General features: G+C 44.9%; 1 protein-coding gene, 1 long non-coding RNA gene and 1 other non-coding gene across 4 annotated transcripts in view; 2 read left to right on the top strand and 1 right to left on the bottom strand.

The window, feature by feature from the left end:
• Positions 1-14: 14 nt before the first annotated feature.
• On the bottom strand, positions 15-8,128 carry LOC149344635 (uncharacterized). Its single transcript, XR_016283210.1, has 3 exons — positions 7,604-8,128; positions 5,444-5,770; positions 15-2,265 (listed from the first exon to the last, which is right to left on the bottom strand). It is a non-coding gene; the product is annotated as an uncharacterized LOC149344635 (long non-coding RNA).
• A 57-nt stretch (positions 8,129-8,185) lies between these two features.
• faf (ubiquitin carboxyl-terminal hydrolase-like faf) overlaps positions 8,186-24,951 on the top strand; it is a 160,865-nt gene continuing 144,099 nt past the window's right edge. For both annotated transcript variants that reach the window (XM_089546319.1, XM_089546317.1), the window contains exon 1: positions 8,186-8,485. The gene's annotated coding sequence lies outside the window, so the exon portion shown is untranslated. The remainder of the gene's footprint in view (positions 8,486-24,951) is intronic.
• On the top strand, positions 12,647-12,720 carry TRNAS-GGA (transfer RNA serine (anticodon GGA)). The gene has a single exon. It is a non-coding gene; the product is annotated as a tRNA-Ser (tRNA).

The raw sequence follows: 24,951 nt of genomic DNA, 5'->3' as shown, positions 1-24,951 counted from the left end.
GAAGGACACACAACTGCGCTGTTTTTTTTGTGTGTGTCCTTCTTGTTCTGGTCCTTTGTCTGCAAGCGCTGTTTTTCTCAAGATGTCCTAAAAGGGCGGTGCACTGTGACAGCACGACGCAACAAAGAGGAATGCAGCATGGAGCGACACTTCATACTAATTTTATTGAAGAGCGCATGCCTCTCTGAGTGCATCACATGCAGGCAAAATGAAATCAAGCAGGGATGACGAAGAAATAAAATTATAGTGAATGCAAGGCAGGTATGAACAAGAAAATGAGTGCACTAATTTCCCAAAGATGAAAAATGTTTGCCAATTGTCAGAAGTTCTCTGTTGAGCAGTGCCAGAGAGGGCGTACTCACACAAGCAGATTCTGAGTAGGGAATGAGGGGCCTGAAATATCTCAATTTCTTAATTGTCGGGTTTAACATTCGGGAGCGACACATGGGCTATGAGGGATACCATAATGGAGGTCTCTGGATTAATTTACACCACCTGGGGCCCTTTAATGCACGCTGACTTTGCACAGCACATGGCCATCTTTGTATTTTGCCTCCACTGAAATGTGGCCGCCATGGCTGGATCAAACCCACAGCCTTCGGGTAAGCAGTCTAGGAATGCCAGAGCCACTGAGGCGCCGTGGCGGGATGAGTTCTCCATTCCTAGGAGGAAAGTTTCGGGAAAAAGAAATGACTAGAAAAGAAATACCAGAGGCCTGTAGTGCACCCTCAATGGTGCTGCTTGATATGGGATATGATGGCGCACCTTTCTCATGACCATGTGGGCTTCAAGAAAATTAGCAAATGGCACTCCTCTTCCCTGCTGTGTCTTGAGCTTGCTATGCTAAAGCACTTTGTCAGAATAGCCTGCCAACTAGCTCATAACATAATCCTAATCCCTCACCTGAAATCTGCCATCTTCAGCTGGCAGGGCCTACAAACGCCAGCACAGTCAGATGCTACTTTCTGGCTGCTGTGCATCTGGCACGAGTGTAACTCCATTATAGCAACAGCATGCATGTGCTTGCACATGTGCACATGCGTTGCATGGTCAACACGTACATGTGTACATGTTGTGGCAAGCCTCGCACTGCTCACTATGAAGCTCGCAGCCACTGCACGATTTGCTAGTTCTTTCCACTGTGTGCTTGAAGTTCACCAAACTTTGTGACTTTACATGCCACTGGCCATCTCCCACTCTCTCAGTACTGGACTTAGAAAGCTCAATCCCCACTTTACGCTTCCTAAATAGGGCAGATTTGCGGTGGTCTGCTCCTCCTTTGACACCTGTTGTAAAGTTTTTCGGATGTGAAATTGAAGAGTACTTTGATTAATGTATTCAATCACCCATTTACCTAGCCACCAAAGTGAGAGTACTTCAGTGCCTTGTGCATTGACTCCAAGTGATTATTTTTTGTTAATCCAATGTACTGCCTATAGCAGTAAGCCCACTGACATGCCCTCATTGCGTATGTTTTCTCAAAATTTCTGACGAAGCCAAAGGCAATTAAGCTGATGCTCTTTGGAGTGGATACCAAGAAGTGCAGGGAGCAACTGTTGAGAGTCAGTCTCATCTGTCCACTTCATCAGAGTGTGCAGCATGTCCCTTGTTGTACTCCTGCAGTCCTTGTTTGTGACTGTATTCAGGTGCGTGCTCCAGTTGTGTAGCACCTGCCAGCTGCAAAGCAGTCGACTCCTCAAGGGACCCTTAACCTGCTCCCATGCACTGCCATAAACAGGGGCATCATCAGACATAAATGCCTGACATGGTATTGTGTTTTTTCTTTGATGGCCTCGAAAAACCTCACCACAGTGCCCGTGTTCACCATTTTTGAAATCAAGTAGGCACACGGGATACCAAAGGCATCTTGAGAAATTGTAAGCAGGGTTGTCAGTTGGAATTAGTACTTATTTATGCCATGGGTGGAGTCAATGCACAGTTTCGCTGCCCCCAATTCATAAAGGAGCTCTCGTTGTGGGAACGTCATTAATGCTCGCTCAAAGTCACCATCATGACTGTTGGGGTCACCCTTCTTCCTGTAATACAACAGTGGCGACTCATTTTCTTCCCTCCTTTCTTCGACCCATAATTCAACACTCTTAAAATTGTCTGCATCTCTCTGCTCTGTTTTGCCAATCCTAAACTTATCTGCAATGTTACGGAGGTCCTTAGTGGTCACAAGTTGCATCCGTGGGCTTGATCCACTTGTACCTGCTCGGATGTTGTGCACAATGGTTTTTTCTGGCACTCCTTCTGCTAACCGGCCTGAAAATGGTACAGAAAAAAACTGTTAACATCTCTGGTGGTTCATCTGCCTACAACCATGTAATAAAGTGACAAATACTTCTGGTCGGATTCCTTCGTCTTGCACTTTGTTCCTTTTCACAGGTGACACACAGTTCATCTTACTTTCATTTCACTTTTGTGGCACTGCAAAGCACACGACAAAATGGTTGTTTCAAAGGCAGATGGACTTTATTTTTATGAGCTTGAGTGTTTAAACTTGCATACTGCAATGCAAAACAGGGAAGTTATATACAGCGTGTTATAAATGCAGAATATAACAGCACTGAAAATGTGGACAAGAAAAGAATAAGGACGTGTGCTTCTCATCCTATCCCATTTCATTCTGCATATTCAAAAAATGCACCAATTCGCCTGACAGCAACCGTTAAAGGAGTAGGGACACCAAATTTTTGAACGCGATCTTTGTTTCTTTGGACTTTTGCACAAGACAATAGTGTACACGAGTCACAATGTAGAATTCACTTAAGCCAGGTGAATAATTTCTAAGTGAATATTTTTCTCATGCTGTTTCAGTTTCAACACCTAAATGACTGCTGCTAAGTCAGAGACAATTGGAGGGCATGCCAGTCATACATAAACTGAAATATAAATGCTGCTTGTTCGTTTTTTTTTTTGCGATTTCAACTCTTGTGCAGGCTTGTGTTTTATATTAGTGGTTTTTCAGGAAAGGAAATGGTGCAGTAACTGCCTCAACCATGCCATGAAGGAAAGAAGGAGTGAAAGAAGCAAGAGAGAAAGAGGTGCTGTAGTGGAGGGCTCCGTAATAATTTCGACCACCTGGGGATCTTTGGGCACTGACACTGCGCAGCACGTGGGCACCTCTTGCCTCCATCGAAACTCAGCTGCCGCAGCCGGGTTCTAACCCGGGTACTCCAGCTTAGTAGCTGAACACTCAAACCACAGCCGTTCCTGTGAGCATTACTGATGAAGTGCCAAAACAGCCAAATAATTCTAATTAATGAAAGTTCACTGCAGACGATCTATCTTATGAGAAAAAACATGGCCCTTATACAACCATTAGACTGGTGGCGTTGCATTGATCAGCAACAAAATGCCTACGCTTTTGACAGGCAGCCAAAAAAAAGAGGCTAGCATCAAGTGCAACTGTCAGTCATTCAAGACACGTTTCATGGAGCTCAAGCCGACTTCTTACGGATGAAGTTTCAACGTCAGCCAATTGAGCGACAGACCTAGGATAGTCAATGAAACCAGCAGAAAAACAAAAGAACAGACATTGGAGTAGTTCAGTGCTAGATGACATTCCTAATTATGTTCAGTTCGAAAGACTGGACCCCTTCCACAAAGCATTTCTAAACTAAACGGCATGAAGTTCGTACAGACTGTGCTGTGCATGCGATGTGCCGTGGATCAATTGTTTTTCACCCTTTGATGCGAACAAGTAGGCTCAAGTGAATTGCACTACAGTCAGATACAACTCGAGAACGAAGTGGCAGATGGCCCTTAAAGAAGACCCCCCAGTCAATGGCGTCAGCTGATTTTCATCAGTTAATCCAGTTAAAGCCATAACTAATCCCCTTTCACCTGCCACCCTCCTGCAATGCTACCCCCTAGGATTAACCATGACATCATGAGAATCGGTCGACGCCATTGGATGGCAGGCTTCCTTTGAGGGGCATTGGCCGCTGGGCAGTGGTGGAACTGCTGCGCCAATTGCGCCAAACTGCGCCAAATGGGAAATCCTGCTACATGCTGCTACAAAATCGGTTTTTTGCCTACTTTTGCGCCACGCCTGCGCTGAAATATCTCTGAATAACTCCAATAACTCTGCCGAGAACGAAACCGAAACTCATTTCCGTGAAAACAAAACTGATGTCTGCCGGCAACACTTCCGGCAACGCATCTGCCGGCAGCCACATCGCCATCGCTGCTTTGCAACCGAACACAACCGAAGGTGAACAAAGGGACCACTGTCAGCGCACTGCCTGTGTGAATGGACACTTCACGTCTTCGATGTCTTTGTCAAAGCTGAAAGGCAACAAAACTTATGACTAACTTATATCGGGCAGAAAATCCAGCTGCCATTCCTGTGACACAAGGATTAATCAGAGCGGTGAAAGGGTCGCGGAAGCGTCAGCTGCAACGGTTGGAGGCGGATGCAGGAGAAGAGACCCGTGCAAAACAAGCGAAACAAGACTGTGATGTACAGGACAAAGACACCCAGAAGAGAGGTCAGAATGAAAAGAAGGTACAAGGAGAGATCAGACTGGCCAGGAATATGATCACCAATGCTGAGCTGCTTTTCACAAAAGGTGTCAAGTCTAAACATTTTGCAGTCGTTGAGAGTGGACAAGCCCTTCTGAAGAATGGACAGGAAAAGCTCGCAGCGGCACTGTCTAAGCTGGAGTGATCAAGAAAAGGGAAGAAATAGTACCTGAAAGTTTGTTTTATGAACGGTATCATTTTCTATAGTTCTGTTGAGCATCTCGTTATGTCGCTGTTCTGAATAAAAACGGCAGTGTTTTTAGGAGAACCTCCTGTTTTGTTTATTTTCGGCTATATTTAAGGAACCAAGCACTTTAAGCTGCATTTGGGATTGAAGCTTGCTCTTGCATGGCTGTGGTTGCTAAAAACGTCTGAGCAAATGCCTGTTCCAGAAATACAACAAAGCTTCTTTATTTAAAACAACGTTTTTTGGCATGAAATTTTGGTACGAAGCTTTCTTTTTTTGTGCTACAAAAGCTCGAATTCTGCTACAAAATGCCATTTTTCCTGCTACAAAACTTAAAATTGCTGCTACAAACTGCGATTTCTTCTGCTACAAAAGCTGCTACAAGAAGCCAGTTGCCAGTTCCATCACTGCGCTGGGTTCTTAAGCTGTGCCTTACTATAACTTCTTCCGCCCCCTCGTTTTGTGGGACATGCCTTCTCCCACTTTACAATAGGCATTTTCGTGTTGTCCCACCTCTTTTGTACCATAGATGCATCGCAGAATAATACAAATCATTGAAATGATCACTCGAGTTAATGAGCAATATCTTCCCCCTAAAATACATTTCTATTGCACTTTCGTCTCCCATTTATGAAAGGTTGGTGGAGTGTAGCTTCTAAACGTTTTCACATTCCGGTACAATCAACACAGCATGCACAAATGCTTTGTACAAGAGGAGTGGCTAACCTGCAAGCACTCTGGCATCATCCTGGGACAGCCTTTGGTGGCAGGCCTCATTGAAGTGTCCGTAGTGTTTCTTTTGAAACACTACATATACCTTGCCCTCTTTCTCCATGACCTCTAGAGTAGCAAAGCAGTGTTTGCCGATTTTGCAGCTTCCTTGCCCCTTTTCCTGCCTTTGGCGCTGTTCTATAGGAAGCTCTTCGTACGAGCCGGAACGGTGGCAGTGCAGGTAGCGTTTAAAAACCCTTGGTGCACATTCCTTCTTTCCTGTAGAAGCTGTAAAATGGCAGCAAGTTTTGCTTTCTTCTCTGTCTTTCCAGGCGCAAAATCCTGAAATGGAAAGATTGTAAACATAACTAAGCACTCCACATAGTCTTAGTTAATTATTAGTGTGAAAGCACAATTCCGAACGGTAAACCCCGAGCAAGATCCTGCGATGTATGTGGGTTTGTGCCAAGAGCATAGCAACGGCGACATAGCAACCACAGCCTCATAGCAGAATTGTAACATAGTTACAACACGATGCCAACATATGATGTTATGTCCATGACCACTCATGACTAAAGCTTATGCGCCAATAAATCCAACACAACAACAACAACTCATGACTAATATGAAATTTTTAAAAATTGAGGCGTGAACAAAGGTGGGCTCCATTTTGATAAAAACGTGTACACAATGATAGCAGATGAATAACGGCATAAGGCATCCTTAGAAAGCCAACAGTAAAGTAACAAGACACGGCAACGTTCATGAAATTCTGCTTTTGCATGTTTATAAAATTTCGGCAAAACTTCTCTGTCAATTTTTTGTGTATCACACTACTTTCATTTTTTGAAAAGCAAGGCCAAATTAAAGTTTGTACTTTTTACATACACTAATGAAAAATGCATGTGCTATGGAGTGGGCACATATGCAGTACTCTCGCACTACTACTGGCGCTCTGCCTCTGCCAAGTGCGCATGACAATCACAGATTTAGCTTCACATTTTTAGCCTTTTAACTGCAGTGCAGAACTGCATTTCCCAGCTTTTTTATTGTTAAAAATTTATCAGTCATTCGCTTACTGTTTTTTCCTGCTATAGCGCATGGGGAACAATTTTTGGAGAAAATTATTAAGTTCAGGTTAAGTTATTACACGGACTGTTACATGGAAGTATTTCAATTTTACTACATCCTGCAAAAACTCATTCCTGCACAGCAACCTTTTACATGGCCTTGTCCTTTGACCACAAATTCAGGTCAGCGCTGTTGACTTCTAAAGGCAGAACAATGCTGGGCATTCTTCCTACACACTTCTGCGTGTTGCGATTGCCATGGCTTCAGCGCTGCTAAGCTGGTGCATGCCGCGACAATGTTGTGTGTCCTGTCGAGACATTGCAGGTGCCTGCAACAAAGCATAAGCAAGGCCTGTAGCAGCGAGTCTGCTCCAAGGACCAGTTTTTTTCCTGCAGTTTTTTTCCACTTTAAATATGAAAGAGAGTGCACTGCTTGTCACTTTGCTTATGGAGGAGCTAGGACACCAAAAAAAAATTCTGCAGACACACATAAGACTGCTTACCAGCGAGAATGCCAAAGCATTAAAGTGCACAGTCATGCTATGTTGCAGAATGATGAGTCATGAGTGCAAGGCATGACTGCGCAACTTTGTACAAACTCTGCACACCTTATGTTACTAGTAAAGTGCTGAGTCATGCTACACTTCAAAATTACTAGGAGTCAAAACTATGACTACCTAAACTTTGTACAAACTATACCTTACATTACAAATAAGTGCAAAATGACTATGACAAGTCATGGCTTTCAAAGGTTATAGTACCTTACGTTGCACATTTCACTCGAATGCTCGCAAAGGCTACCTCTGAGATCTGTCGCACTAGACTAAGCCCATTGAAATCTTCATGGTTCCTTTAAAAACGTGCATGTCATCGCTAAGTTTTCGTGCACAAAACCACGTGCAAGTTTCCCCAGGTGAGTGTAAGCCCGTAAATAAAAAAAAGAACGCGCTTTGTGTTTACAAACTTAAAATGCGCGCACTCGAAAAGTCAATAAACTGCAACTTTTCAATCGGTAATCTAAGCGCGCGACTGCATCCCGCTTTGGCCCTTTATTGCTTTGATCACTGCGTGCGTGCATGCAACAGTTATAGACTTCGTTTCTTACCTTTATTATTAGAGTCGAAGACTAGATTCTCCACCTCTTCCTCGAAGTTGTGGTGCCGTCGCAGGTCACGAAGGGCGACAAAATGCTTCGGACGTAAGTCGCACAAGAACGGCCGTGCCTTACTACATGTTGTGACTGGGAGAAGGATGAAAAGGAAATTGCATGGGCCTGCCTACTGGCTGGAGCCGAGCCACCACCGCTGCCGCGTGCAGATAGAGGAGAGATCAGAGGAAAGAGAAAAAGAAAAGACGCGTCGCAGCAACAACTGCGTCCTTCCCCATGAATATCCTTGATGGGTGTTTTTAAATTACTAGTATTGAAGAACGCCTTGTCGCAAACCGCTGAAGCAACGCCATCGCACATGTCCGTCTCCATGCTCAAGGCAAAAAAATAAACAAGCGAGCAAGAAATGCACCTTGGGATACCTCGGGATAGTGAGCAAGGATTTTCACGAAGAGTTGAGATTTTCCCTGTCGGTTGAAGCGCAGTGTTCCCCAAAAGTCCCCACAGAGTGACGTAGAGTAGAGCAGTGACGTCTATTCTCGGTTGGCCAATCGCAACGAGGATCACCTTCCTCTGAATACGCCCTCCGCCGTCAGTCTTCTCCGTGCAACGGCAACGATACTTGGCGAGATCTGGAAATCTGGAATTTCCGATCAGGCCTACGTGCCGTGCCCGGCTTCTTTGCGCGTTGTGTCCGCGAGTGTTCGTCGGAGGAGGGCCTGCACAGCTGAGCGCGCGACCACCAGTGTCAGCGAGCTCCCCGCGCTCAAACCGCGATACTAACGGGCGACCGGCCGTCGGGGGCCGCGATCGAGCGGCGGCGCCTCCTCTGCTGACGGCACCGCGACGCTGACAGGCAGCTGATAGTCCACACCGCTGGTAAGCTTTTTCTATCGCTCGCTCGGTCGTGTCCGACCGTCCCCGTGGCCGAGCACAGCACCTCGGTAGTCCGTCGCCGTGCAAATATACGCCTGCTTTGAGCGGCGCACCCTTCGAGGAACCTGTCGTCTGTGTTCGTCTCCTCTACATCATCAGCCTGTCAGTGTTCGCCTGCGGCTCGTCGGTTGACCGATGCAGGCCTTCGCGTTGACCAAGTTCCCCACCGCCAGCATACGCGCCTCAGCCGCTCTGGCTACAGCCATCGAGAGACGTCGAAATCATCGAAACGTTGGGCGCGTGTGCCGGCGATTTCGGGAACCGGTAACGCAGCTGACGCCGCTGACCAGGCCCTAATCGTGTTACCCAGACGGGCGCAACACCGGCGCGGGGGCGTCGTAGACCTCGAGCGGTGCTCTGACCCAAGGCTGAACGATGTTTTGGCCCCGGATGTGCGGCGCAGGTTTACTTTCTGCCGAGACAGGCTGCAGTGTTTCGATGCAGTCGGCCAGGGCTGTAGCCGCTGGCTGGCCGATCGTAGTGTTGGCTGCTAGTGTTGTTGTTGCTGCTGCTGGGATCGCCAGCCGGCCGCAGCGGCAGTTCCCAGGCCAGTGTGTTGTGATAGCGGCCCAACCTCCCACATGTTGTCGAAATTGGTGAATACACTGCGAAGGTGACGTGCGCGCTCGTTTGCTCACCGAACGTGGCATAGAGCGTGCGGTATTGATTACGAGTGAAACTGCATCGCTGGCGTGCAGTCATGCCGTTCGCGGTGCACTTTCAGGGTGCGCCTAGTCTGGTCTGCATTCACTAGTCCCAAGCTCCTTGCGCGCAGCATGCGATCCCAGCAGCCAGTCGTTGCGAGCTGCATGTTGTGTATGTCTCATCGCCCCTGAAACTCGTGGTCTCAGTAATACCTACGGAAGACCCTGTTTGGAAAAAAAAAAAAAAAAGTATTTGGTTGACTTCAAACTAAAAGCAGGCCTGAACAGGCTTTAGTGATGTTTTCTGCATCTTCTGTAAGCTTTTGCAGTGTCATATTATTTAGAGTGCCGTGCATGATGTTTCATGGGCACACATTGTTCTTTAGCATTCGTTTCTTGTTGCATGTATGTGTTTTAAAGTTGCACTGCATTTAACAGGGCCTTTTTCTTTGCTCTAAATAGACCACTATATTATGAATCAATGGGCATCCACCCAAAGGTACCCGTAAAGTCAGGAAGAATTGTTTAAATTTGTGTAAACTAAGTTTATATCTGTCTGTTGATTGGCTCAAATTCAGGTCCTCTTTGTTTTAATGTCGGAGGCAATGTATGGACATTCATAGAAAAGGACACATGATGACACATTGCATGTACTACATACATGACTTGTTCTTTGGTGTGCCTGTGCATATGAAATCTAGCATTGTTTTCTTTGGTGCATGTTGGCTCATGATTAAGGACTGATTACTTCATAATGTAACACACTGCGCCATCTACCTTTATGTGCTTTATGTTGGAGTGTGAAGTAATCAGTCTTTAATGATGTGGATTCTGTACACAGGATTTGGCCTTAAGGAAGCCAAAGGGGTTGTAGACTTTCTTAGAACAGGATTTTCGTATTTGTTTCAAGGATATTTTACTTACAATGCAAACATGTACACAGTGTTTTGATACTTTGTCTGACTTTGAGGCCCGCTGTCCGAAAGTCATGCGGTACTGCTAGAAGTTAGAAAGTAATGGTGCCAAGATGTCAGTAGTGAGGTGGTACAGAGAAGGTGAGGGAGGGTGCACGAGCCCAATTTTGGGTAGACGTGATGTCTCGGTGGCATTGCTGCTCATAACTAAACTAAATTAAATGAACAAATACAGCAACGAGTGCTTCGTATGTTCACATTCTGAACTGTAGGATATAGAGGCCTATTCAAGCTTGCAAGTTGCAGAGGTTATGCGACCTTTGTAATCGAAAGCAACAGTTGCAAATGGCTGCATTGTTCGAAAGCGAGTCGCAGGCCTGTTGCACGCTGCTTGAGTTTTTAGCTTTGCGACTGCTAGTCGCGAACTGCCAAGTGAACAGAAGAGCTTTTTCCGCATCCAGCTTCTTGTTGCCTGTGCCGCCGCAGTGGCTCAGTGGTTATGGTGCTCGGCTGCTGACCCGAAAGACGTGGGTTTGATCCCGGCCGTGGCGGTCGAATTTCGATGGAGGAGAAATTCTAGATGCCCGTGTACTGTGCGATGCCAGTGCACGTTGAACCCCAGGTGGTGGAAATTTCCGGAGCCCTTCACTACGGCATCCCTCATAGCCTGAGTCGCTTTGGGACGTTAAACCCCATGAACCAAACCAACCAAACCTTCTTGTTGCCTGTAACAGTCAAAACGGACAACTCTCATTCCAGATCATTGATTAACAACAGTGATGCTCGCTGGTACATTTCAGTGCACCCCAGTGTACACGAGTGTGCAGTGTTATCTTTGATAAATTGCACCTGAGCACATAGGGCTCCATTACCACCTAGGTGCCCCGAAACCAGTGTGGTGCACAAGGGTGCAGGAGGTAATGGAGCCCTCTGTGCCCTACACTGGTTTTGGGGCACTGGTCGAAGTTTTTCAAAGATGCCATTTGGAAAGGCGATCTACAGGTTGCCCTCGCAAGCGTGAAGATAAGTACTGTCGAGGCACTCCGTTGTCGCAAGTGGCAGACAGTAACACGTCCCTCGTCACTCGCAAGTGTCTGTGGGCTTTAACGTCCTGACGTGACACATGGTTTGTGAGGGACGCCGTAGTGGAGGGCTCTAGATTGATTTAGACCATCTGAGGTTCTTCAAGGTGCGTGATGAAAAATAAGCATGAAGGGAAGACTGACAGGATGACGCATGCAAGTGCTAACTCACAAGTGGGGTTTATTGTGAAGGCACTCAATTTATATGTGGTGCTTTGAAAAACAAAACAAGCAAGCTTTCTTTGAAAACTGCAGTCCAAGAGTGAAATGCATCGCATTGCAGCACGTGTCACTCATCGCGTGGCAAAGGTAGAATTAACAATGGTCGAATGTTTAGGGGAAACCCCCAAGGGGGAGTAAATCATGGTGGAGTAACCCTTCATTGGCAGCAGGGGAGGGCGAAAACTTTATAGGGCGGAAGACAAGAAATCAAGTTCACAATCTGCCATGGCGACTGAGGGCTGGCTGTTATGGGATATTGACAGTTCCATATGTGATATGCCTCCATGATTTCTCGGGTCATCTGGTTGCAGTGGCTGAAAAGTATGGTCGTGTACCAGAAAACACAGGTGTACTTTTTTGCTTTTTTTCCTGCCCCTTTTCTTTTCTACCGTGCATCGCAGTGCTCAGGAAGATAACCATGCTGGTCCTTCAATGCATTCAGGTGTTCACCCAGCCTCATGCTAATGCATTGCCTTGCTTGCACTATATGCACCGCTCTGCATGTGCACTACGCTGACCCAACAGGGAAAGAAATGGGGATGAATGCGTTATGGTACAACAACTTCTTTACTCGTGTTGTCAGGTCTTTCTCTTGTTGACAGGTACGTCATAGCGACCTGCTGCCGTCTCTAAACGATATGCCATTCTGTAAGCATACGACATGACATCAACCTTCTCGTGCTGTCGGTCAGCATTCCTCTATTTGCATTCTGTCTTAATCTAGTGCACAAGCTTATCACAAGTTATCAAGATAATATGCATCGGGTAGCCACTGCCCTTGGGCCTATTAGCCCGCACAGAGACGCTCTCTTGCGTGGACTGAATACAGGATTGTTTAACGGCTGCCTTAAGACAGGGCGATGCGATACCATTCTTAAAGGACTGTAGACACCAAATTTTTGAAGAACACATCACCAGCTAGTTGGTTTTCCATCACAATGAAAACAGCGCAAACTTCACGAAGGACGCAGAACGGGGAGACGAGACACAGGCGCTGACTAACAACAGAAATTTTATTGCTCCGACACATAGGTAAATATACTCAAGGCATCAAAAACAGCAAGAAAGCTCTATAGCTTTCCTTTGTGGCCGTATGGCTGCGCTTGTGTGGACGTCAGGGAGTAATTAACTCCCTTATTACAAATCTACTCCACCTTGGGGGATTCCCCTAAACATTTGACCAACACAGTTCCCACTTCGAGTTATTGATCAATTTGCTCTCGCCCTACCATAAGCTTGCCGTCCTGGTTAGCTCAGTTGGTAGAGCGACTGCTCTGGAGAAGCGGTGGTCCCGGGTTCGATCCCCGGACCAGGACGAATTTTTCTTTGACTACGAAGTTTCTGAGAAAGCTCTATAGCTTTCCTTTGTAGCTGCATGGCTGCGTTTGGGTGGACGTCAATGAGTAATTAACTACCTTATTACAAATCTACTCCACCTTGGGGGATTCCCCTAAACATTTGGTTGACAGTATAACTGCTGATACGTCATTTGTTGTCATTCCAGCTTTTGAAGCAGGCTGGTTTGAGTGTTGTAGTGAATTAAAACAATATAACACTGTTTGTGTTGCTGGTTTTTCCGTGCCTCACATGACCTAAAGGTCAGCTACACGTCACAGCATTTGTTCGGCTGATGAAACTGAAGCAGCTTGAGACAAGAAACTCCGTTATAAATTTTTTAGTGATCATAAGCGAATATTATGCAGTGATCCATGTATTATGTCTAACGAATAATTTTAAAGAAGAAAGCACACAACTGAAATTAGGATTCTATAGTCTATTAAAGACCTTTGAGTGCCCTGAAGCATAATCACGGAGAACTTTGGCAGACCAGGAGATTTAAGTCCATCATCTATGATCCTGTCGGGCGGTGAACGACTAATCAAACTGGAGCACACCTTCTTTACGCTTTTCAGTGGTGAACTTAGGCCCGAGTGGCTTTCATTGAAAACCTTCGTTGTGTCGGGGTTGCTAAAAGTTCAGACTTCAAAGAAAACACAAGGAAGTCGCTGACATACCTGCAAATCTTTGGCACTACTCCTACTGAACTGCACTCGAAGGTTCTGGTTCCATAAGGTGCACTGACTCTGCACAGTGCATGGGTGCATTTTGTGTTTCGCTGCTGCGGCTGAGATTGAGCCTGTGTCCTCTGGCTCAGGAGCTGAGGACCGTAACTGCTGGTCTATAGCGATGTTTGATGCCCACTTGCTGTCAAAGGTGTCTAATATGGGCTACATTATTAGGAGACATACTCCTTTTCAGGGTTTGAAGAAAGGACCCTGCAAATTTTTGGCTTGTCCCGGCTAATCGTTGGGGTGATGGTCGCCAGTCCTTGCCTCTTCTTGGTGCTGTTTCTAGGGCTTGGGTACCCACTTTCACATCTCAGTGGGGGGAGTTTTGAAAGAGATCGGCAGTATAGGTGGGAGCTCGGACTTAAAGGTGCAGTGAAGGGGAATCTGAACTCGTCTGTTTGCCACGGGAGCTCAATCTACATGTTCCGAGCATTCTTAGAAACTTCGATTTATTGCCCTGTGTGGTCGATTTTCCTAATTAAATCGAATTAACATCTGGCTCCCACCCTATTTTTTTTTAATTCTCCCCATACGGTGGGCGGAGTCGACAAATGCGTGGAGTGCCTTTCACCCAGTCCCGTGGCGGCTTGCCGCTTTGCCATCGGCAGAGTAATATGTAATCCGTAGAAGCAAATAGTCTGCGCTTATTTTTATTTCTGCGGGCTTATTTTGCGGCTATACTATCTGTGAATGAAACTATTTATTCACGGAAACATAAACAACAAAATAAAGCGAAATCAAAGCCTGGAGCTGGCTGAAACGCACTCCACGCGTTGGTCGACTCCGCCCACCGTACGGGGAGAATTCAGAAAGTAAAGGCAGGAGCCAGACGTTAATTCGATTTAATTAGGGAAATCGGCCACACAGGGCAATAAGTCGAAGTTTCTAAGAATGCTCGGAATGCGTAGATCGAGTTCGCACGTCAAAAAGACGAGTTCAGATTCCTCTTCGGGGCACCTTTAAGGTTTATGTGTTTACTCCTCATCTTACAAGCACATGAGGCATGCATAGTGGGCATTGGAAACCTAAGGGCTACTGAGGATAGTACAGTAACACCAGCAACAAGGTTGAGTGAGGATACAACATTGCCCCATTCATTTGCTTTTTGGGGTGGCTGGAACTGTTGCGTATGTGAAGAGGACAGCTTGGCCCTCAGTTGAAACGCATGCCTAGATTAGCAAACTCCAGGAAGCTGTAATATCAGTAGTAGCATGATTGTATTTAATTGGCTGCGTTCACGATTCTTTCTAGGAGCATTACTCATGCAGAATAGTTGCAGTAAATTAGCCTTTTACCCATGCATTCCACGTGTGTTGAACAGCAGAGGCTGAGTCCTGCTTGAGTGATATTAGTGGCAGTAAATGAGTTTCATGCATTTTCGAAATGTGGCTTTCAGGTACCAGCAGCTGGTTAATGTAGGACACAATTTTCTCAGTACCTATTTTGAATTATGCACTAGTAGCTTGCGACGCTGATGTGCTGTCTGGTAATCTTAGGCTGTTTGGAAAATGTGTTAGTGGAGCTGAGGAGTAGTGTGTTTCTGTGAGCATGAGGAATGCCTCAGTGACTGGTGCTGATGGCTGGTTTTTTGAAGGTGCAATGATTAAGGTGTACAACTGTGGGTGGTAAAACCATCCATAGAGAGAGGGTGTGGCTACCTTGCTTGTATTTAATTTCATGTTTAAGTACGTTTAAGAGCAAGTTCCATGGCACGTGTGCAGTCTGAGAAGTCATTGTTGGCAAACTTTCCTGTGTGGCTCTGAATAAAGCTAAGGTCATTGGAAATTGGCTTTGTAGACCATATCCTATGGGAGTGCTAGCATATTTGAGTCAGCTTGGGCCACTAGTGGATGTGATGAATTGTGGGTTAAATTCGATTGCCTCAGCACATGACTAGCCCCATTACGTGCATCTGTTTATGAGAGACACCATAAAACTGCTTAACTAGTTGAGGGCTCACGATGACCTCAGCTCATCACGAGTGATCATCACAAGGAATCATCACTAGTGATTGCCGCTTTTTTGTTTATGATGAGCTCACCTCATTATGGCTGTTTAGCTGCTTTCTAAATGGCGTTAGACGAGGAAAGCTCTTCAAATTGTGTTTTTACATTAAAAATATGGTTTGGTTTAGTTTATTAGGGTTTAACGTCCCAAAGCGACTCAGGCTATGAGGGATGCCGTAGTGAAGGGCTCCGGAAATTTCGACCACTACATTAAAAATATAGATGGCAGCACCCATTCTCAAATCCACGCTTTTATTGAGTGAGAGTTTTTTCACTAGATGGCAGAAGGCATTCCTTGTGCGTTGAGGCTAACACTGTTAGCATGAGATTTTTCTGTACCTTCAAACGAACAGGGCATCATCCTTCCGGCGTTATAGTGTGTAAGAGGGTTATCCATCGGATGATGACAGCGCGAGCGATGAGGATGTCGAATTCGAGTTTTATTCGTCAAGTGAAGAAGATAGTGACGTGGCTCTAAACGACAGCGACAGTACATAATGACTAGCAAAACATTATTCGCTGCCATAAAATGTTTTCTCGGATGTTTTTGTGCTTTAAATATGTTGGAGCACTTCAGGTCATAAAAAAATCGGCCATTTTAGTAAATTTTTTATCTTTAATGAGCTCTTAAACGGATGGTTAAAGGCATGCTGAGTAGTGAATATTTATTATTGCTCTATGTTGCCAGACAAGCTGTTTAAGATGAATGCTGCAGAGAGGTTTACTTGTTTTTAAAATGTAAAAACGGGCAAAGCCTCTGGTGATGCTCCAAGTTCTTGCGTGGGCTACTTCTGAAAATTTGCCGGCCTTTCTTGTTTTTATTGTTTTGGGGTTTTTTTTGGTAATTATTTTTTCCTGCAGATGAATTACTGTCTTTTTTTTTTTGGTGATATAATGTGGTATCTCAGTGCAGTCAGAAATCACTTATATGTTTATCTCAGCAATCTTGCCAGCTCAAGCATGTTTGATTTCCAATTAATTAATGCCTAAAGAGCCGCCATGGTGGCTTAGTGGTTATGATGCTCGGCTGCTGACCTGAAAGACGTGGGCTCGATGGAGGCGAAATGCTACCATGTACTGTGCGATATCGGTGCACATTAAAGAACCCCAGGTGGTTGAATTTATCCGGAGCCCTCCACTACAGCATTCCTCGTAGCCGGAGTTGCTTAGGGACTTTAAACCTCATAAAACTAAAACCAAATTAATGTCTAAATTGTGGTGTTTGAAACCACGCTTTTTCAAGGATATGTTATCGCCGTTACCGAAGGTAACGAAGTTAAATGATTCAACTGTTGGACAAAACTTGTTTGTGTAATTTGGCTTCCTAAAGACGGGTTGTGTTATTAGCATTAAAACGTTGCACTTGGTTGAGCGAGAGGACGACAGGGCATTGCATAGTCTGTGTGTTGACCGCAGCTATGGAACTCCTCCTTCTTAATAGTTAAGTCCACGTTAGTTAGATAGAATATGACACTTTTCCGACACATGTATGAATGGTCTCACGTGAATGTCCTTATGTGCAATGGAAGAACCTACTTAATGTACTAATTGGCATAGTGGGGTAATGACAGTGAACAGTGCTACGCTAGAACAAGGTGCTTGGCAAGGAGGTACATGGGGCCTCTTGGTGTGTAGAGGCGTGTAAGGTAGTGGAGTAATGCCTCAAAACACAAGACTGCAGTGCGTAATCCAAAGGTACCACTGTGTCACCACGCTCCTGGATGGCGTACGTGGTTACTTTCCTCCTGTAACCGGGTAATTCCTTCTTAATAGCGAGCCACAGTGTCCACACCATGGATACTGACTTTTTTCGGTGGAAACTGAATTCTGAAAATTGAATTCGTCATATACCTCTTTCATTTGTTTTTTTATTCAAACCGAAAAGTCCAACCGCTAGTGATAAAACAGACTGCATGCCTCTTTTGCTCTGTTATGGGTTATCTAATAAGTAAGCCAAGCCAAATTGATGGCTACAGTGTAGTGCATGACAAATACACGCAGCCCCATTCTTGGCTTTTTCCCTCTATATAAAGATGTTTAAGTTCACTGTGAAGCCAGTGCACTTAATCTAGAGACAGTGGAGTTCCAAGTCTGGGAGCAAATACGCTCTGTGCGAAATCATTCCTTTGTAGATGACTAGCTGTGTTGATTGTGGAGGAATGGGCTGCCTGTTAACACAAACACAGCCTTTAGTCTTGCCTTGATTCATGAATGAACTTCTACAGGAGGGCTCAGATGTGTTTGGCTTGGGCTAGCAGGGCTTATCTTGCGGCACAGGCCATTGGAACCATTGACGGGCATGTATTGTGTAAAAGCACAGCTGTCTGGCACACGCGATAGGGTGGCAGCATTGCCTTGCCTACCGTAGTAAAACAGCTTGTTGGGAAAGCCGGTCTTGAATCATCGAAAGCAGTGCTGAAAAACACAGATGGTTAGAAAGACAGCACACACACACATGGGGCTGAACTCACAGTAGTTGCAAGCAAGCGCTTGTGCCGTCATTTTCTTCATCTCCTCTAAACTATTCACCACCCTGCCCCACAATGTGTTTTACTAAGATTAGTTATCACTTCAGTGCTGCGTGTGTGCCTTCTTATTTGTCCGTTGTTTGTCACTGAGTGGTAATGGCATAAAAGCAGTGCTGGGACCGCCGCGGTGGCTCAGTGGCTATGGTGCTCGGCTGCCGACCCGTAAGACGCGTGTTCGATCCCGGCCGCGGCGGCTGGAATCTCTTTGGAGGAGAAATTATAGAGGCCCGTGTACTGTGCGATGTCAGTGCACGTTAAAGAACCCCAGGTTCTCGAAATTTCCAGAGCCCTCCACTACGGCGTCTCTCATAGCCTTAGTCGCTTTGGGACGTTAAACCCCATAAACCAAACCAAACCAAACCAAGCAGTGCTGGGGATTGGTGCTGCGTAATGAAATCGGAGTGGGAGGAGTTTTCCTTTATTACGGGAGAGTGTGGTTTCTGAGAAAGTAACAGCTTGCATTGAGTAACGCAGACAACAATGTGGTTTAGCTGCAGAAGCCTTGCTCGCTTTGGCTGCTGTTGGCCTCTGTATTGTGCCTCTCTGAATATGTTTGCAGCAGGAGAATGCATTTAAGGAAGGCAATTTTTGGGTAGAAATAGTGCTTAACCTGATCGTTATGAAGCTTCGTTGATGAGCACAAGTTGAGAAGAATGGTTTTACCTGAAACTGAAGGGTCCTGCTGAATGTATGGCAGCAGTGTTTCATCAAAAACAATGTCCATATACGTTTCTCTTGGGAGCTTTGAAAACCGAACATGCCACGGTAAGAAGACCGTGGGATGAGAAGAATGCGCCTGTGCGAACTGTGCCTCCAGCATGGTGCAGTGTTCATTTACTTGTGGAATACTGCGAGCTTGCATCTCAGCACGAGAGGCATACATAATCTGACAAGAATGTGGAAATCGTGTAGAAACTCATTGAAATGCTTTGTACCAGAAACACAACTAAACAATATTATACAAATCTAATGATGTGGTTCTGCTTTTCCTGCATCTGTTGCTGTGACATCATTTGGTCAGTACATGTGGTTGTTCTTTTTCTGGCAGAAAATAACTTGGAAAAAAAAATTGCCTGTGGATTACGTAGTTAAGGTAAATCGCAGGCAATCACAGGTAAACGCATATGCGCTAGCATGTTTTCCCTTGTTAGCTTTGTTTGTTTAGCTTTTTATAAGCTTGAAACTTCCAGTTGCACCCAATTTTTCTTGCAGTTGTTCCTCGGCTTTCTTCTTGTGACAAGCCGCTTGAGCTGATAGTTGCAATTTGAGGCTCCGTTTCCTGTTTCCTCTGTTCGGCGGTCTCTGAAGCCATTGGTGGCTTCATCATTTGCCTCTTCTTTCTCACTCTTTTTTGCTTTTCGTATTTCACACTCTTCATAAGTTTCCTCATCCCATTTTGCAATGCCATACTACCCTTGCCGCTCTGCTTCGGCTTGCCACCTTCTTATATCTAATGGATATGTTGACTCACGTTTTTGCTCTCTTTTTTTTTTGCGTTGCTGTTTAGCTCGCCGTGTGTGTCGTTGACTTCAGAATTTGACAGAGGACCGGGTTCATTCATTATTTACCGTTGGCTGCACTGCTCGTTCCTCCGACGACTTCATCCTTCGTGTCTTCTTTCTGGCATCTGCATCCGCATTCAACCACATTTCTTGCTCTTCAACCTCCCACCGTCTTCTGTCCATTCGCTGCAGCTGGCCTCATGCCTTCCTCCCATTGGCTGCGGCAGGTGCAATGCTCCTCCAAGTTTACCCGAGCTTACCTGAGTTACTCCGAGGCTTCACCTGCAGACAGGATGGCTTTTTCGCTAGCGAGGCATCTAGCACTACCGCACTAAATTTTTTTTTCCTTGTTTTTGTGCCTGTAGTGTTGCTATTGGCTGAGAGCCACTTGCATGCTGGTAGTTAGGACAGCTGTGCTGGGGTGTTGTTTAGTAATGCTCTGAGTTTTTTCGCACGCGGTTAGCGCCGAGTACAGCAGTGACAACACTTTAGGCTTTGACTGGTGACCTCCTTTGCTGCCACTCCTGTCCTTCTAAGAGGCTTGCATTTTGAGATGCTTGGTGGAGGCCTCAGCATGGGTCTCGGTCGACGTCGCTCGCTTATGGGGTGGCGTCTCTCTGCATGCTTGCATTTGTAGCATCGGGTTACTTCCACTTTTGTTGTTTTTCTTAGTAAACTAGAGGTATCCATGTGGCATTGCTATAAATGATGGCCAAAATTAAGTGCCTTTGCTGTTTGTTGGCTTGAGACATGAACGCAGTGAAGTATTGAACATCGAAGGAAAGAGTTGTTGCGCTGAGAACTCATAAGTATGCTCATTTGACAGGCGCCCCGCCGTGGTGTCTCAGTGGTTACGGCACTCGGCTGGTGACTCGAAAGACGTGGGTTCGATCCCGGGCGCGACGGCCGAATTTCAATGGAGGCGAAATTCTAGAGGCCCGTGTATACTGTGCGATGTCAGTGCACGTTAAAGAACCCCAGGTGGTCGAAATTACCCGGAGCCCTCCACTACGGCGTCCCTCATAGCCTTTGTCGCTTTGCGACGTTAAACCCCAATAAACCAATAAACCATCATTTGACAAGCATAACAGCATTAGATTTGTTCTTGGAACATTCCCAGGAAGAACTGCGCTGTGGTTTCTGAAGCAAAAGTTGGTAAAATAAATAGCCGGGGGAAGAGAGCGGTGTGATTGCCAAAGGATAGCAGACTGCAATGTTCAGTTTTGAGCTTTTGAAAGGTGCCAGAGTTCGAGCACAGGTTTAAATATGGTCATAAATTCTGGCCTGTTTGTTTGGCTGCAGCCTATGAAGTGTCCTTTACTATGCACTGCAAAATGAAGGTTCCCAGCTTGTGCCTTTGTCAGGGCCTGGAGTTTGAGAAGTGCTAGAGAGAGATTAGAGAAGTGCTAGTGTAGCTGGGTTGATTCTCATACATAGTAGATTAAAAAAGCAAAGCTGTCAGGGAAAATGGAACTGCAGGAACTTTGGCATTTGTTTTGCACCATGAAAACCAGTGCTATTTTTCTTTGTGCTCATTAAATAATAAGACCAAGTTAATTAGGCATCATTTTAGACACTGTGCATAGCATGCCCGCTTCCAAGCGTTTGAGTATCGGGAGAGTTGAAAAACCATCCCCTCCAGCCCACCCTACCTACAGTGTCCTATTCTTGTTTTATCTTCATTTTTTAGAGCAAAAGCTGTAATTCGTTCGTTCTTTAAGGCCAGGTCAGTACGCAAAATGACCTTGGGAGGCAGCAGTGCGCACAATAAAAATGATAAAATATTCTTCTCGTTCTTCAAGGTCACGTTGGTATGCTTTTACCTTGGGAGGCAGTGGAAAGCAAAATAAAAATAGTAAAAATTAAATCAATTATGAAATGAATCAATGAAATACACTTAAATATGCATATACACTTACTTGAGTGTAAATGAGTATAAATTCATTCATTACTTGAGTATAAATAAATTACGTTCAGGCCAGGCTGAATCGAAAATGCAGTGCCCAGTTTGGTTGCCACCCCTCATTCGTGGCTGAAAATTGCCACTACATAACGACGCCATTGGCCTGAGGGAGCTTTTCTGGAACAAGTTAACAAGTATTATGATTTCATCCATCTCACTAGGTGTCAAGGCATTGCCATTTCCCACACTATGCTGCAAGAGAGTAAAAGCAACACGCTTGATCTGCACCATTTAAGGAGACCTGCTGTTAGGTTAGTTGATTGCATGGCTAAGATGCCACTATACGCACGACAAGTCACAAAGGAAGGTGACGTGATGGAGTGGCACTCAACTAATCTGTTGTACAAGCGGGCACACACAATTTCACAAAGAGCATCTCAGGGGTGTAAAGAAAGATATGATAAAGGGCACTTAGGAAATTTGCTCTCGGCAAACACAATGAAGCTGAAGTTTTACTCGTGCACAGGCTGCTCTTTTTCTTGATAAAAAGGATGTCATCAGTGCTGTGACTTTCGTGTTCTTATACCTCGTGAGAATTCCCCTCATGCGGCAGCTAAAATAAGGAGCTTGCTTTGGTAGTAAAAAACAAGAAGCCTGTGGAGCATGCTTTGGTAGTAAAAAACAAGCGTGTAGACTTGCCAGGGTGAACTGAATCCTGCAATTTTGAGCCGTGCATTTTTGTCCTGTGAATTGTCAGTGAAAGTAAGAGTTTGAAAGCCGGGGAAATGATGGCATCGTTTTTTTTTTGGAAAAAAATAAATAAAGGCTGCTTATTCATGAATAAAGCTAAATTCAGTGTGTGCAGCCAAGAGACAATTTTTCCTAGTGTGCTTCATCGTATCATACTCCTGGGCTGTACTTTGTGCATGTGATGTTTGAGGTTAGAGCGGCATATTTTTTTTAACATTTACAGATTTTTATTTAAAAATTGATGAGAAATACGTCTTTGCAGTTGGATTTGGCAGCAAGGCAGAGATTACATATGTGATATAACTGCACTAAAAGATGGTTAACTAAAATGAACTAATCAACTGTTTAATTTTTCTTTGTATCATACCATGAAATTGAAGGCTCTCAGTGTCGAAGGTGAGCTCAATTTTTTTAATTCTCTGAATCAGCACTGTAGTTCGGAATATCGAGCACCAAAAATAAGCGTTTGTGACATTGTCGAGTTAGCTTTTCTATATTGCACAATTACAAAATGGCGTTGCTGCGTGTGCTGTCATCACTGAAATCGTTTTTTCTCCTAAATCATTAAATGCAAAAACTGTGTCAGTATTTGCTGCATCAGAAATATGAGCGGCAACACTTTGCAATTGTACATTGCAGGAAAGCCCCCGCCGCGGTGGCTCAGTGGTTACGGCGCTCGGCTGCTGACCCGAAAGACGCGGGTTCGATCCCGGCCGCGGCGGTTGAATTTCTTTGGAGGAGAAATTCTAGAGGCCCGTGTACTGTGCGATGTCAGTGCACGTTAAAGAACCCCAGGTGGTCGAAATTTCCGGAGCCCTCCACTACGGCGTCCCTCATAGCCTTAGTCACTTTGGGACGTTAAACCCCATAAAACCAAACCAATTCATTGAGCTTACAAAAGCGTATTTTATGTGCTCAATAATCTGAACTGCAGTGCTGATTCATGAAATTAAAAACTGGGCTTGCCTTTGATGTTGACGACCTTCAATTTCGCATATAATTTTGTGCCCTAAAATAAAAAATTTGAAAGTTGATTAGTTGATTTTAGTTGATCACACAACCCAATTTCGCAGACTGCACTGGTATATCTCTCATCATTTTTGAAATAAAAATCTGTAAATGTAAAAAAAAAAATACTCGGCATGTGTATAGTTGCGGCTAGAATAGGAACCATGGTCTGGCAATCAGACTCATCTAAATTACCTGGGGAAAATTAAATGGTTCCATTCCTTTCTACCACAGCTTGCTATCAGGACAAAATGCATTTGTGGAGTTGTTGCTAGTCATAGTGTTTTGCGGCATAAGTCATAAGTTTTAAATGCAAAGTATAAGGTTCTGCACGACAGCGTATATATAGCTCCTTTGGTCGAAAAGCCGTTGGCGTAGTGATGCAAAACTATCGGAAAATTGACTATCGATAGTATCGATAGTTTTTTGAAACTATCGATAGTGTAAAAAAAATATTGATAGTGCTACCATCGATAGACTATCGATAGTATTATCGATAGTCTACTATCGTAGTAATACTATCGATGGTAGACTATCGATAATAGACTCGATAATACTATCGATAATACTATCGATAGTGTTGCTATCGGTAGTACTACTAGCTGTAGAACCGCTATCGATAGCAAGACTATCGATAGTGAAACTGTCGATGGTAAGATTATTGATAGCAACAATATTGATATTATGCATTTGTTGGCCAGCGATATAACCAAAACATTTGCTATACCTGATTGGTTTGACGGTCTCAAGTGGCTTAATGTCCCAAGTAGTATCGATACGGCTGTCGATGGTACTATGAATAGAACTATCGATAGTACTATCGATACTACTATCGATAGTACTATCGATAGTCTTTTTTACCATCGATAGTTCGATAGTGAGTCAACTATCGATAGTATCGATAGTGCTATCGGTAGTTTTGCATCACTACGTTGGCGTCGTAGTAGTAGTTGTTGGCACAGTCCGTTGGAAAAAATTGTACCGTGCCAACCGTTTGCCGCAGAATGTTCCGGATGGTGTAATACGATTCAACGTTTCTTGCAGCATAAACTTACTAGTTAAGTTAGAGCCCAGCTTGCGGCAGGAATTCGAATGACCTATAATCGGGAGGGGGGGGAGGAGGAGGAGGAGGAGGAGGAGGAGGAGGAGGAGGAGGAGGAGGAGGAGGGGGGGGGGGGGAAGGGCTGCGGGTGTGCACCGAAATATGCAAGACAGTTACTCGGTAGTTCTCGGTATTGTGAAATAAATGTCTTCAGGAACGACTTGAATGATTAATATTTGATTTGCTCCATCAAAATGAGTGGTTGCCAACTCATTTCACTGCAGCCAACTTTCATATAGAGTGGGTTGACACTTTGAGGTTTTCAAAAATTGGCTGCATAGTAGTTCTGATCACACCCTGCAATTCTGGACAGGCGCATTTTTCAGCTGGAAGTTGTTTGGGAACACAGTTTTTTTGCATATTGTAAGATTTCACCATAATAGTCAGTATGCCTGCAGTTACCCCCTTTGGACATTTGTAGTGTTCTGCTGGGAAAAAAACAGCGCTGAGACGAGGGGCAAAGAAAGAAGAATACAACAGGACCGGCGCTTCTTTCTTTGTCCCTCGTCTCAGCGCAGTTTTTTTCCCAGCAGTATGTACCAACTAGCTCAGCTCTCCGTTTTATTGTAGTGTTCTGCCATTTATTGTCAAAAATGCACCCCATAAGCTTGGGACGATTAGACAATTCCCATTAATATGTTCACAACAGAATCTTACAATATTCCTTGTTTCCCTCACT

This window comes from Amblyomma mixtum, chromosome 5 (genome assembly GCF_055824585.1).
Source record: "Amblyomma mixtum isolate Tamu chromosome 5, ASM5582458v1, whole genome shotgun sequence".
NCBI classification, from domain to species: domain Eukaryota; kingdom Metazoa; phylum Arthropoda; class Arachnida; order Ixodida; family Ixodidae; genus Amblyomma; species Amblyomma mixtum.
The sequence above is the reverse complement of the archived record's forward strand: the minus strand, read 5'-3'. Positions and strand labels throughout refer to the sequence as shown.